Source organism: Nyctereutes procyonoides, unplaced genomic scaffold (genome assembly GCF_905146905.1).
Source record: "Nyctereutes procyonoides isolate TBG_1078 unplaced genomic scaffold, NYPRO_anot_genome, whole genome shotgun sequence".
NCBI lineage: Eukaryota > Metazoa > Chordata > Mammalia > Carnivora > Canidae > Nyctereutes > Nyctereutes procyonoides.
In genome coordinates, this window is record NW_026575030.1 from 34,059,913 (window position 1) to 34,074,726 (window position 14,814).

At 37.4% G+C, this 14,814-nt stretch overlaps 1 pseudogene; it reads right to left on the reverse strand.

Moving 5' to 3' along the window:
• Positions 1–996: 996 nt before the first annotated feature.
• On the reverse strand, positions 997–2,007 carry LOC129503712 (non-histone chromosomal protein HMG-14-like; annotated as a pseudogene).
• Between the last annotated feature and the right edge of the window lie 12,807 nt (positions 2,008–14,814).

The window sequence follows — 14,814 nt, forward strand, 5'->3', positions numbered from 1 at the left end:
CCTAAATATGTAGTGCGATGTGTTTTTTCCAAAAAAAATACTAATACTTTTAAAATTATTCCAAAGTTTACTTTTACTTTTGTGAACGAATCCGATTATTCTCCCACATATTTAGTAATATTACCTCTTGTATAGATGGTCTCTTCCATCTTACTTGGCTCATTTAGCTAATTTCACAGGCATCGCAGTAAACTTCAGATCTTTTTTGTTGTTGTTTTCTTTCATAATTGAGGTGTTATTGGTCATTCTGAGGATCGGAATGCAGAGATTTCAACTTATGCACAATGTTTAACATCCGTGCTTACATCAAAAGAACCATGTGGCTGTGATTCTTTTCTAAACAGTTAGTCCAGTGACTTTCTAACTTAAAATTTGGAGGCAAATCTTCCCTAACAGGACATCGATCATCAATACTGCCAAGTGTTAAGCCCCACTAATTCACAATTTATTATCACATATACTACATGTTCAAATTTTCAACCTTTTTCCAGCACACGAACAAAGTCACTGGGAAAAGCGGGCCACCGATCAAAGATGTTACAGAGTGCACGAATTTCTCACAGGGAGAGCCAAGATCAAGGAGTGGTTTTCTTTAGGAAACGATCTACCAAAAATAACACAGGAATAAAAGTAATTTAAAATATTCAAGACATATTAAATGCACGACTGGCTCTGAATCGCCAGTTAGTATGCTTTGTGTTACAGGATAAAAAACTACCCCCATCTATGGAATGTTAAGCTGACACCCAAGACAATCAAAAACCTCTGGTATTCCATATCCTACAATTTTCTGGTTGTATCACAAAATAAACAACCAGCAAATGATTTTACCTCTTTAAAAAAAAAAAAAAAAAGCATTTACACTTAAACAATGGGATGAGGTTGGATTCTCTGCTTCTTAAAACAGTATCTTGAGCTACTAAAACCTGCATTTATAAAACAGTTGATAAAAATATTCTTGAAACAGGGAGCACCGATAAGACATGAAATATGACATTAGTCAGACTTGGCTTCTTTCTCTTCTGCTTCATCAGAGGCTGACTCTCCTTTTGAGCTTCTCCATTTTCTGCAGAGAAGTCTCTTTTCATTTTTTGGTTAGTCACTTCCTCCTGTTTGCCCTCTGCTCCCCCTTACCCTTTTGCACTTTTTTTGTCTGAAGATTCATCCTTTCCTGCTCCCGTTTTGGGTCTCATTTCCACTTTTGCAGAAGCAGGTACTGAGAACCTCATGGATTTCCTCTTGGCCTCCTCCTTCGTGGCCTCCTCCAAGGAGTAGACCTTCCTCCTGGGCTGCCTGGCAGTGGGTGCATGCAGGTGCCTGGCCTCTGCTGTCCTTCCAGCCCCGGAAGATCTTTATATATTTTTTTTTCTAAAAGATTTTATTTATTTATTCATGAGAGACAGAGAGAGAGAGAGAGAGAGAGAGAGAGAGGCAAAGACACAGGCAGAGGGAGAAGCAGGCTCCATGCGGGGAGCCCGATGTGGGACTGGATCCTGGGACTCCAGGATTACGCCCTGGGCCCAAGGCAGGTGCTAAACCACTGAGCCACCCAGGGATCCCCAAGATCTTTTTATATTAAAATAACAAAACATATTTTACTTATAGTACTTGCAAACATTGTGGATTATAAATACCTGTCCACGCCAGCTCTTTGTTTCTCATTTTCAAAATAAGCTGTAAAATAACCATGTGGTACTGTAAAACTGATCAACTGATCAACAGTACACAAAATACTATTTCAGTTTTGGTATGCATTGAGCAAAATATTAACACTTAAATATTATGGTTTTTTAATTCTAAAATGATATTCCCAGGTAGAGAGGGTCAGAACCCCAAGGAACCAAGCCGGAGCTGCCGTGGCTGGTGTCCTCTGGCTCCGTGAGTCCTCATGGGTGAGCCCGTGAGGCAGAGGGCTCAACCCTTCCTGTGGGAAGCTCACCATCTGCAGCAGCCACTCTGGGTGATTTTCAACTGAATCTTGCTACTGAATTCTTGGTCTTCCCACATCATTTGATATTTCAAGCAATCTTTTTTTAAAAAATATTTTATTTATTTATCCATGAGAGACACACAGAGAGAGGCAGAGACACAGGCAGAGGGAGAAGCAGGCATCCTTGCAGGACTCGATCTCAGGACCCCGGGATCATGAACTGAGCCAAGGGCAGAAGCTCAACCGCTGAGCCACACAGGTGCCCCTATATTTCAAGCAATCTTAAAGCTATTTTTCATGTAGTGTTCACAAATGCCAAATTCCTTTCAAGCGCCCTGTTGAGTGTCTATATTAGTTTCCGCAGGCTGCCATAAACAAGTACTACAAACTGGCTTAAAACAACAGAAATGTATTCTCTCACAGTTCTGGAAGCTGGAAGTCTGAAATCAAGATGTCAGTAAGATCATGCTTTTTCCAATGGCTTTAGAAGAGTCTGTTCCAAGCCTCTTTCTTAGCTTCTGGTCCTGCAGGCACTCCTTGGCGTTCCTTGGTTTGCAGACACACCATTCTAACATCTGCCTCTGTTGCCACATGACATTCTCCCTGTGTGTCTTCACATCACCTTCCCTCTGTGCATGTCTCTGTGTCCCTTTTCTTCTTACGAGGACACTGGTCATATTGAATTAGGATGCACTCTAATTCAGTGCGATCCCATTTTAACCTGATCCGCACGGACCCTATAATAAATAAGGTCACATTCACAAGTACGAAGGATTAGGGCTTCAGCTTATCTTTCTCAGAAACACAATAAATGCAGAAGCATTGATGTAGGGAAAAAAATGGCTTCGCAAAGAACCAATCTGAAAAAAAAAAATTCAGAACTAACATTACAGTAGAACCTACCTGTAACTTGAGATTTGTGATATCCGAAAGAGAAGATGCAAAGCCTCAGCTGTATCGCCTGTCCATCTTTCAAGCCTCAGCTTAATTCCACCTTCTTACTGAAGGCTGTTGAACAACTCTGAGGATTTCTCCTACAACAATATTATTATATCAGGTATCTTTGTTTGTAATCAAATATTCTTCTAAATTATTTCCTTATTGGTTCTGATTGCTTTGATTCCATATTCTCCAACAAAACTGCCATCTTTTGCGGGCAGGCATCTTGGTATTTTTATTTCTCTGGTATCCTCCTGAAACTTCTATCATGGGTGTTAGAAACATTTATTGGTTTATACTGAAACTACCCAAGGACCAAGCTTGATTGGATAGCCAGTAAGTTTGACAGAGAATTGTTTTCCTGACCAATCATTTACTCATCTTTCAAATCACAATGAAGATGTTTCTTCTTTAGGAAACTATTTCGCCACTCACCAAGACTGCTTTAAGTGCGCCTCCTATGAGCTCCCATATTATTACTCTGACCTTATGCTTATCATGTTGCATTTTAATTTCCTGATGACTTGTCTCTCTCCCCTACTAAGTTGTGAGATCCACTGGGGCAGAGGCTGTGCCTTGTCACTGTGATCTTCCCAGTGTCCAGAACACTCGTTAGCTTATGGTTGGCACTTAATAACTAGTTGTGGAATTAGTTCAGTGAATGACTAGACACTAAGCTGAATCATCTCCTTTACCCTGGCTTTATGTTCCCCGTGTGTAAAGTCAACGTGGAGAAATGGTGATGCTAAACAGAGTTTGCTTGCATTTCCAACTGAAGTTAGTTGAACACAGCCAAGGAGAGGCAACTATACCAATATGGGTTAACTTCCTTTCCGTAGGGCTTCAAGAACTGTGATTAGGCCACTGGTCTCTACCATGGCTCTGGTCAGGTTGGTTAGAGGGCTCAAGCCTCGAGCTCACTTTTATGCAGGCTCTGAGGAGGAATCTGGATGACTTTGTTGAAGTTCAAATGCGTAAAATGCCAGGCATGACAAGACAAAAAGATGTGCTGCTGGTGACAAATCAACAGGAGCCAAGAGGCACAATAGTCAACTTCCATCAATTTATTTCCATCTGTTCATATCCACTTAACTACCCTGAGTTTATTTAGAGACAATTATCCATGGCAACAAACCACAGCGGTCCCTCTGAGGAGTTTGTAATTTTTCATAAAAAGACTCAATGAAAATTCAAAACCAAGAGACACCACAGTATAATTCCCAAACTAGTTATTGTTAACTACAAAATAAAATTAAATCTGCCAAAGGGGAAGTAGTGAAATGAACTCCAGTCTTTTATAAAGGCATTAGGAGGAAGAAGCGTAAATTTTCTCCAAAAGAGACTCCCATGTAGAAGATTATGGATGAAGCCAACAAATCATACTTGGCTACTGCTCTGGAAATCCTAAATTTCTTCACCTTATCTGAACAAAATCATTTCATTACCTTCAATTATATGAATAAATCATAATTTTGAGCTTCCTCCTCATTGGTGTATTAGAAACCATTTTTAATGGACATTTTTATGTGAATTATTTTTTTCTTCCATCTAAGGTATTTGACTAATTAGCTGGACAAGAATGTGATATACCTCTAATTAGGTTTAATGTACCTTTGGCAAATACTCAATCCAGTCTGAAGGTTTTATAGGCTTGAAATTTCCCATCTTGCTGGGCATTCGATTGGGGTATTTGCTGTTATCTCAGAGTCTATGTACCTACCAAGTCAATCGTTTCTCTAACTCCCTTCCTTGTTCTACCTTACCTGTTTCTGTAAGTGGTGTGACTATTTCTCTAGGTGTCCTGACTGGAAACTTTGGAGTGATTGTGGTAGCCTTCTTTTCTTTTAAAACATTAATGTATGTTAGCATTATTTATATTCTTTTTTTAAAAATATTCATTTATATATATTAGAGACAGCAAGTGAGCATGGGGAGGAGCAGAGACAGAGGGAAAAACTTGAAAGATTTGTTTTAATTTATTTTAGAGAGAGAGAGTGAGTGGCAGGAGGAGCAGGGAGAGGGACAAGCTGACTCTGCACTGAATGCAGAACTCGATGCGGGACTCGATATCACAAACCCTGAAATCGTGACCTGAACCAAAATAAAGAGTTGGATATTTAACCGACTGCCCCACCCAGGGGCCCCAGCATTATTCGTGTTCTTAATCAAGACTCCATTGCTTTGTAAAAATGTGTTCTTTACTAGGTGTCAAGTGCCCATTGCTTCTTTGCATGGTGACCACTGTCATATGTGTTTTTATCTCACATGTTAATTCTTGTAACAGCCTCCTATGTTCCTCATTTACTTTACTGTATCACTGATTAATCCTTCCCAAAATATGGGTTTTTTATTCTAAGCACTTTGCTAAAACTGTTTCTCTAACTTCTTTTCCTACTTTCTTCCATTGTAAGGTATTTTAAAGTTTTATTTTCTAATTGTTTCCATGACTCAGAGTGTTTGTATTTCACAGGGATGTTGCATATCAAAGAATCCACCTGCTCTTAGATACATAATAAATCTTAGGTAAAAGCTCAGCATATCAGGCCGATAAAAGCAGAAACACGGTAGTTCAGTGCAAAGGGGAGAATAGCATGTGGGAGAGGTCAACCTGCCAGCCATTCGCCAAGACCCAGCTGAAGGATCACTTCCTTCCTGAAGCTTCCCAGATCTCTCCAGCTTCTACTGCTATGAACTCCCTCTAGTCACTGTGCATCTTATTAAATATCATGATGTCTTTTTGACAAATTTTATTTTCTCACTTGCTTTATAAACTCTTAAGAGTGCTGATATAATGCCATGAAAATATCAACCATTGCCTAACAAAATATGAATAACATTTTATTATCTATCTACTTATTTATGTATTTATTATTTCAATTGGTCCTTCTTTGTCTCTACCTTCACACTAATTTTCAGAAATACTATCAATTCATAAAAATGTTTGGGGTCTTCTCCAGGATAATTAGGCTGCTTCTCAACTTCTCTTATTGAGTATTCCAGAAGCCACTTCTTAGATCTAGGGTTAGGGTTAGGGCCAAGATTTTGTGGGAAGGGAGCTCCTGCATGACAAGCAATATATACATATTTAAGTAGTGAGAAGATTACTATCTTCATTCATGAAGAATGAAGGGAAATATCTATGTTTAGCTTATATACTTTGTCAAACGAAACTTTGAACATTGTTTTTCTGATACATGTATAATGTGTATTACTGTCAAAAACAGTGAAGGGCATAAATGGTTTTTAAGTCATAAAATATGTATAGTTACTATGAATTTTCCATATTTGAATTACCTTTTATGTTATTTCCCCTAATAGCATGACCAGTTAATTTGCAAGCAATTCACATTAATAGCTACTGTATACCAGTTAATGTTGGGTATCATATATAAGTTAATTTTTGTTTCTACAATATATAAACACACACAATGCACATCTGAATGTATGGCCTATTTACATTAGGACGAGCCCTCTGTATAAGGCAAAGTCAAAACAGGAACACAGCTATCACTGTAAACATTTCAAACAAGAAATTTAATATCAAGAATTGGTTACACAGATGATAGAATCTCTAGGAAGCCAAAAGGCAGATGGCAAGACAACGGAGAGGTTTAGTGGCAGCAGGGAGCTCCCGTCACCTGCTAGCCAGACAAGGAGGTGGACTGTGGTCCTACAGCAACTGGAATGCAGTTGGTGATGCTGTCACAGAGGAGACGTAGCCACTGCCAAAGGTGCCACATGCTATGGAGAAGGGAGCGAAACACGACAGCTTACCTGCTTGTACTGTCCTTCAGTCCTTGGCCAATGCCCTCCAATTGGCTGAGTTTACCCAGAAGCTTGGGGGCAGAAGAACCTCGAAAATATTTCTCACAGAACAAAGCAGAGTCAGGGAAGGGGAAAAGGTACTAAGTAGGAGACTAATAGGCACCCTCTTTTCAGGTGATGTACGACTGATACAGGAAAATTTGTAGCTTTATTTGTCTATTCCGGACACTGAAATCCCTGCATTGGTCCCAGGCTTCCATCTACCATAGTTTTTTCTTTTCAATTTCTGAAAAGTTATTTTAGAACACAAAAAGGATAAGAATAAATGTCCTTTTTACAGGATGAACTGTATGCTGCTGTTCATTAAACTAAGATGAACATGATATGCACCTACCTCTTTTACAGACAAATCTGTGATTATTGATATAATTCTACTGTCATACTGTGACCTAATCAACAGATCCCTGACCCCTGACCCTGTAAGTATTTGTGAAACCCTTACATAGGTGTGGTTAAGGGAAAAGTGTGTAGCTTTTTTCTATTCAGAATCGTAACTGAACTATAGATTTCTTGGGGGATGAACCTGTATTTTATTTAGTGTGTGTGTGTGTGTGTGTGTGTGTAACCAGTACTATGCATTTGTTGAACGAATAAACCACTCTGCACTAGAAGGCAAAGCAGGAGCAGAGCAAATACTGGGAAGACCTGGGAAGGGCCTAGCAGGGTGGATGAGTCTTTGTTTGGGAAGAATAGTTTTCACTTCCAAAAGCTGGCGGCACCTTCCCTTCCATCGGCTGCTAGGAACAAATCATCAGAAGTCATGGCCAATTTCACCTCCATCGACTTCTCCCAAAGGGGAGAAGGGAGTGGAGAATGGAATCAATGTTTGCTGCCCTAACAATTGCAAGGTATACGGTAATCTTTATCACCTTTCATGTTTCTTAACAGGCGTCCGAGGTAGAAGTCTTTTTTTTTTTTTTTGTATGTAGTTTTACTTTATTTTTAGTAAATTCTAGCCCCAACATGGGAGACTTAAACTTGTGACCCTGAGACCAAGAGCGTGAGACTCACGCTCTACCCAAGAGTCTCACGCTCTACCCACTGAGCCAGCTGGGGAACCCCTGAGGTAGAACTCTTAAGCTTAAGTGGCAGATTAGAAAATTGATATTAAGAGCAGTTCAGCAATCTACTTAACATTGCATAGTAAGTAAGTAGTAGAGTGAGCTTTACAACCAGGCAGGGAGAGCTGAAAAAATATTATAGAGTATGTCTTGATTGCTACCCAGGAAGCTTCCAATAACAGAAGCTCATTAGATAGCTCGCCTTCACCCAGGAGCTCAGACCTCTGTTGCCTAAATGATTACCCCAACCTGTTCCCAATTGTTGGAAATGTTCAATGGGAGGGGAGCTTCTATCTTCAATTTCAGAGAAAATGAAGCCAACAGAAAGCAAATTGAACTGTGATTGGGTAAATATTGGTGTGAAAAGTTTTAAAGCAATGTACCAATGACTGCTTTCAGCTGCAAATGAGAGAGAAAATATGAATATGCAGAGGGGCTCAGGTCATTACAACAGGGACAGGCTAGACTCTGAGGAGAGAAAAGGAAAAATAGAACAATAGAGCTGTAGGCACTAAAGACAGATGTCAACAACTTCACAATTCTTTCTTAGATGTTCCCTCCAATCTTCAACTGTGCATAGGAAAATCAGAGCTGGAGCCCTGGGAGTACAGCTCCCCAGTTCTCTTACTGGGTCACCAGCTCTCCCCTCTGTTGCTGACACCAAGCCTTGAATTGGAATTTGCTTGAGGAAGGGGTTCTTCTGCAAAAGATAAAGATATTTACATACCACAAATCCAGAATGTTCTTTGTAGCTGTAGAAAAAGTACTGAAATGGGGGTTTGGGGACACAAGTTTATTCTGTCTCCTTTCAGAAAATGGGAGAAGCATTTAACCTCTAGAACTTCCCTTTCTTCTTGTCAGTTGGACAAGGATCTAAGCATCTCATTAATTTTAGTCCTTTCGGCTCCTGTGCACTGTGATATCTGCATTTGAAGGTGCATTTTGCCCCGACAAATTGATTCTTATCTGTCCTCCTTTTTGTTGTTGTCTTTTAAGGAATTTTAAATCTCTGGCACCTATAATATTAGGGGATGACTGAGCATGGTGAGCTGTGGTTAATTCCAGGTTAGCAACATTTTGAGGTGTGGCTGTGAAGTGGAATAAGCACACGTTCCTTCTAATTGCTTTATGCTCAACTAAGTTATGAGAAGTTGCTCCAAGACTACCTTCTTCTATGGTTTATAGAGGTGATCACAGATTTTATTAAAATTTTATGAGACCAAGATATCACTATCAGACTCATGCTTATGGGGCCCACATAAGTTCTTCAACTCCAAGCTACCTGGAAGTCTGGAGGCTGGAACAATCACCCTGCTTGTCCAGAGTGGAGGAGAGATCCCAGGGATGGGCCAGAGGAAAGGCAAGGGGAGGGTGCTTGGTGCCTGTTTGTGCCATAATTCGGGAAATCCACCTAGCAGATACCATATCTCTGTCTATACACTAAGCATTATAGAGCTTTGTCAGCTCCCTGGCCCTAATGAAGACTTTATTTTATCTAAGAATTTTATTCAGTGTGAAGTTTCCTTGTAGTGACTTGCATAAGTCCTAGTGGATTTTTTTTTTCCAGGAGCTACTTTTATGATAGAAGTTAAAACAAGTCTATTGGTCCAGTGATGCAAATTTAATTATTTTCCACTGATGTCTTTTTTTATTTACAAGAATATCCAGAGTGCCTATAATGGGGAATCTTTCTAGGATGTGAATTTTAAGGGACATTTTCATCTGCCTGGGATAGAGAACACATAAAAAGAACAAAAATGAAGTATGGGCTTTACTCCGAATGATCATGTTAGATGGTGTTTGTTACCCATAAGATGCTCTGGGTTTGGGGTGAGAAATGGCAGGATAGGATTTAGTTCATTGATTGGCTCCTAAGCCCCCTCACAGCACAGTGGTAACAAGAGAGATGTACAAATCCAATGCCTTTTTGCTACTCTAGTTATTCAACAAATATATACTTTTTCAGTCGGTTCTATATGCCAAGCATTGTTTTAGCCTAGGAAGACATTGTGTGAATAAGACATCTGGACAATGTCTCTGCACTCATGGATATCGTTTTACTACGGGCAACATGGTAAACAAACAAACACTCCATTATTGCATAATGTAAATCAGGTGCTGACAAAGCTCCAAGGAAAAAGCAAAGTTGGGTAAGGTGATAGAGCAAGAGGGTTAGGGATAAACATCATGCAGGGTGACATCAGGAGTCCTGCCTGACGAGATGACATTTCAGCAGAGATCTGAAAAGTTGGAAAACTAATAATGTGAATATTTGAAAAAAATATTGTATTTTTTTGCTATTCTTATTTTAAAGCCGTGATTTGACCATTGCTTCCTACACCTCCAATATCCTGTCCCTTGTCAAATTTTAGCATTTAAAGTCCAGTTAATAATACACCTTGGTTCTTGGTATGATCTTGGGCCCCCATTTTGAGTCTAAAGATCCCTCTCTTGACTTTCACTATGCACCTACTAACTTTTTTCCTTCTTGGGAAAGACAACAAATAAATGTGACAATGAAATGGATTGCATGGGGCTGTGTACAAAATATAGTAAGTCATCCAAGAAACATTTTTGTAAAGGTTTTCTTTGCTCAGAAATTATTCTTCCTTCATTTGTTAATGCTTATATTAAAGACTAGAAAAAGTCTATCCCACTGCAACAGCCTCAAATGAGATTACTTCCCATTATGCCTCCATGGGTGTTCACTACAGACCCATGGTGAGTGTGGCAGGTAGAGCCTCACATCTGTCCCCAAGGATGCGTGAATGGATGCCTTGAACTCCCTCAACTTTTCTTAAGGCAGTTTTTAAAAATTTTGGTACAAAATACCACATAACAAAATTTATTATCTTAACCATTTCTAAGTGTATATGGCTCAGTAGTGTTAAATATATTCACATTGTTGTACAACTGGTCTCTAGAACTCCTTCATTTCACAAAACGGAAACTCTACCCATTAAATAATGACTCCCCATTTCTCTCTCCCCTCAGCCACGGCAACCACCATTCTACTTCCTATTTCTATGAATTTGACTACTCTAGATACCTAATATAAGTACATTTAAACAGTATTTATCTTTTTGTGACTGGCTTTTTTTTCTTTGCATAAAGTCCTCAAGATTCATCCATATTGCAGCATGTGTCAGAATGTCCATCTATTTCAAAGCTGAATAATATTCTAGGGTGCGTGTGTGTGTATGTATAATATATATATGTATATGTATAATATCTAATTTGTTAATTACATTTGTTATTCCATTCATGAAGCAGTTTTATTAGGTACAAAGTGAACTACACACATTTAAAACATTCAATTTTATAAGTTTAGACATATGAATACGCCCATGAAACCACCAGTACAATCAGGATAGCCAACCTACCCATCACCTGCAAAAGTTCCCTCATGCCCTTTTGTCATTACTTCTGTTCTTCCCATCTCTCTGTCTTCAGGCAACAACTGATCTTCCATTTGCCTATTTTAGAATTGTTTCTGTCATTCAGTATAATTATATTGAGATTCATCCATGTTATTGCATATATAAACAGTTCACTCTTTTTATCACTGATTAGTATTTCATAGTACCAATATACAATACCTTGTTCATCTATTCACCTGTGACAGATATTTGAGCGATTTCTAGTTTTTGTAAATTATACACACGTTGAGTATTACAACTACAATTACAGATACATGAATGCATGATCATTCACTCTTAAGTCTGTATGGAAAGTCCTTTATTTCTCTTGGTTACATATCTAGGATTGGAACGCCACGATGATATGCTAAGTGTATGCCCAACGTTTTAAGAAATGTCAAACTATTTTCCAAAGTGATTAAACAATTTTATATTGTAATATATAATAGCTCCAGTTCCTCTACATGCTTGCCAATACTTGATAGGGTCAGTGTTTTGATTTTAGCCAATTTAGTAAGTGAACAGTGGTATATTACTTTGGTTTTAATTTGTATTTCCTTAATGACAAGTTAAGGAGAGAAAAAATTAGCATCTTTTCATGTGTTTTTTGGTTTCGTGAAGCGTCTGTTCAAATCTTTGGTTCATTTTTTATTGAGCCATTTGTTTTCTTATTATTAAGTTTGGAGCTTTTATAAATATATTCTGGATACAAGTCCTTTAGCAAATGTATGATTTGCAAATACTTTCTCCCAGTCTGTGGCTTACATTTTCATTCTGTTAACTGCACCTTCCAGAAAACAGAAGTTTTTATTGTGATAAAATCTAATTTATGTATTATTGTGTTCTGTCAATGGTACTTTCAATGTCATTTTGAAAAAGTCTGAGCCTAATCCAAATTCATAGACATTTTCTTCTGTGTCTTCTTTCAGGAGTTTTATATTTTAAGTTTTGCACTTAGGTTTATTTTTTAGTTTATTTTTTTACGTATAGGTATAAAGTTTTTTCTGTTGCTTTTGGTTTTGTCCTATTTTGCTTGTTTGTTTTCATTTTGGCATAAGCATATATAATTATCCAAGCACTGTTTGTTGGAAGGCTATTCATTCTCCATTCAATTGATCTTGTCTTTGTCAAAAATCAGTTTTCTATATAGGAGTGTGACTATTTCTGGACTCTATTTTGTTCCACTGATCTATTTTCATGGCAATTCTGCACTGTCTTGATTATATAACTTGAAGAAGTCTTAATACCAGAAAGTCCTTTTAAAGTTATTTTAATTATTCTCTACTTTTTTGCATTGCCACATGAATTTTAAAACTAGCTTGTCAGTTTCTTAGAAAATGCTGTTGGGGTTTAGGATGGGATTGTGTTGCATCTATACTTCAATTTGTCAAATATTGGTAATAAAAACATTCAGTTTTTTGACACAGGAACATGGTATAGTTCCTTTTATTTCTTTAATTTCTCTCAACAGTATATTATAGTTTGCAATGAATATATTTTGTTTGATCTATCCTTAAGTATTTCATATATTTTTGATACTACTGTAAATGGTATTTTAAAATGGAAATTTCTAAATTTTTACTAGTATGTAGGAAAATAATTGATTTTTTATAACATTTTATTCTGCAAACTTGATAAACTCACTTATTATTTCTCGTAGTGCTTTTGTACATTCCATAGAATTTTCTGCATAGACAATCATGTTGTCTGTGAATAAAGACAATCTTACTCTGCTTTCCAACCTGGATGCCATTTATCTATATGTGTTATTTATCTGTCTGTTTGCCTTTCTGTCTCTGCCTTATTGTACTGGCTAGGACAGTGTTGAATAGGACTGGTAAGAAAAAACATTTTTCTATTTTTCCTCATCATAAGGGAAAAGTATTCAGTGTTTCAGGATTAAGTATGGTATTAGTTCCATGGTTTTTGTTTTTAAAGATTTTATTTATTTATTTATTTATTTATTTATTTATTTATTTATTTATTTATTTTCTATCTATTTGAGAGAAAGAGAGAGAACATCAGTGGGGCTGGGGGGAGATGGGAAGAGGGAGAGGGAGAAGAAAGCTCCCTGCTGAGCATGGAGCCTGACCCAGCTAGACCTGAGGACCATGAGATCGGGGCCTGAGCCAAAGGCAGACACTTAACCAACTGAGCCACCTAGGTATCCCTAGTTGCATGTTTTTTGTAGATATCCATACTAAATTAGGGAGGATTCCTTGTATTCTTTTTGTGCTGGGAGTTTTTGTTAGGAATGGATGTTTGAGGTTGTCAAATAGTTATTCTGCATTTCATTAAAGGATCAAATGGTTTTTCTTTGATTAGCTTTAAATCTGATTAATTTTATTGACTAATTTTTAAATGTTAAACCAATTTTGTATTATCAGGATAAACCCCAGTTGCATATGATTTATATATTGCAGGGTTTGATTTACTAAATTTCAAAAATAATTTAAATACTTATACACATGAAAAATATTGGTCTTATAGTTTTCCTTCCCCTTACTGTCTTTGTCTGGTTGGATATCAGATGATTCTGTTCTTATTGTAGAATTTCTATTGTTTCCTTCTTAATTATTTAGAGAATTAATTAATAAGGTCTTCTGAGTGCAGTTTTCTTTGTGGACAAGTTTTTTTTTTCTGTAAAATAAATCTATTTAGTAGAAAAGAAGCTATTTGGCTTAATTTTTTATATGTTTATTTCAAAGAATTTTTCCATTTCTTGTAAGTTAAATTTATGAGCATAAAGTTGTATGTGAAATCTCATGATTTTCTTTTCAGCATATGTAGAATCTGTAATGATATTACCTCTCTTATTCCTGATATTAGTAATATATATATATTTCTATTTTTTTCTATTTAGTCAATCTGGTATTTATCAGTTTTACTGATCTTTCCAAAAAAGTGGTTTTTTGTTTGTTTATATGTTTGGTACTCTCTATTGTTTTTCTGCTTTCTAATCATTTACTTATCCTCCGATGTTTCTTTTGCTTTAAGTTTTAATTTTCTAATCTTAAGGATTGATTTGAAATGTTTCCTCTTCTCTTTTTTTTTTTATAAATTAATTTTTATTGGTGTTCAATTTACCAACATACAGAATAACACCCAGTGCTCATCCCGTCAAGTGTCCCCCTCCGTGCCCGTCACCCATTCACCCCCACCCCCCGCCCTCCTCCCCTTCCATCACCCCTAGTTCATTTCCCAGAGTTAGAAGTCTTTATGTTCTGTCTCCCTTTCTGATATCTCCCACACATTTCTTCTCCCTTCCCTTATATTCCCCTTCACTATTATTCATATTCCCCAAATGAATGAGAACATACACTGTTTGTCCTTCTCCGATTGACTTACTTCACTCAGCATAATACCCTCCAGTTCCATCCACGTTGAAGCAAATGGTGGGTATTTGTCGTTTCTAATGGCTGAGTAATATTCCATTGTATACATAAACCACATCTTCTTTATCCATTCATCTTTCGATGGGCACCGAGGCTCCTTCCACAGTTTGGCTATTGTGGACATTGCTGCTAGAAACATCGGGTCCTCTTCTCTTATATAATCATCAGATGCTATAATTTTCCTTCTAAGCAATGCTTTAACTGCATTCTAATATTTTTTTTTTTAGATTTTATTTATTTATTCA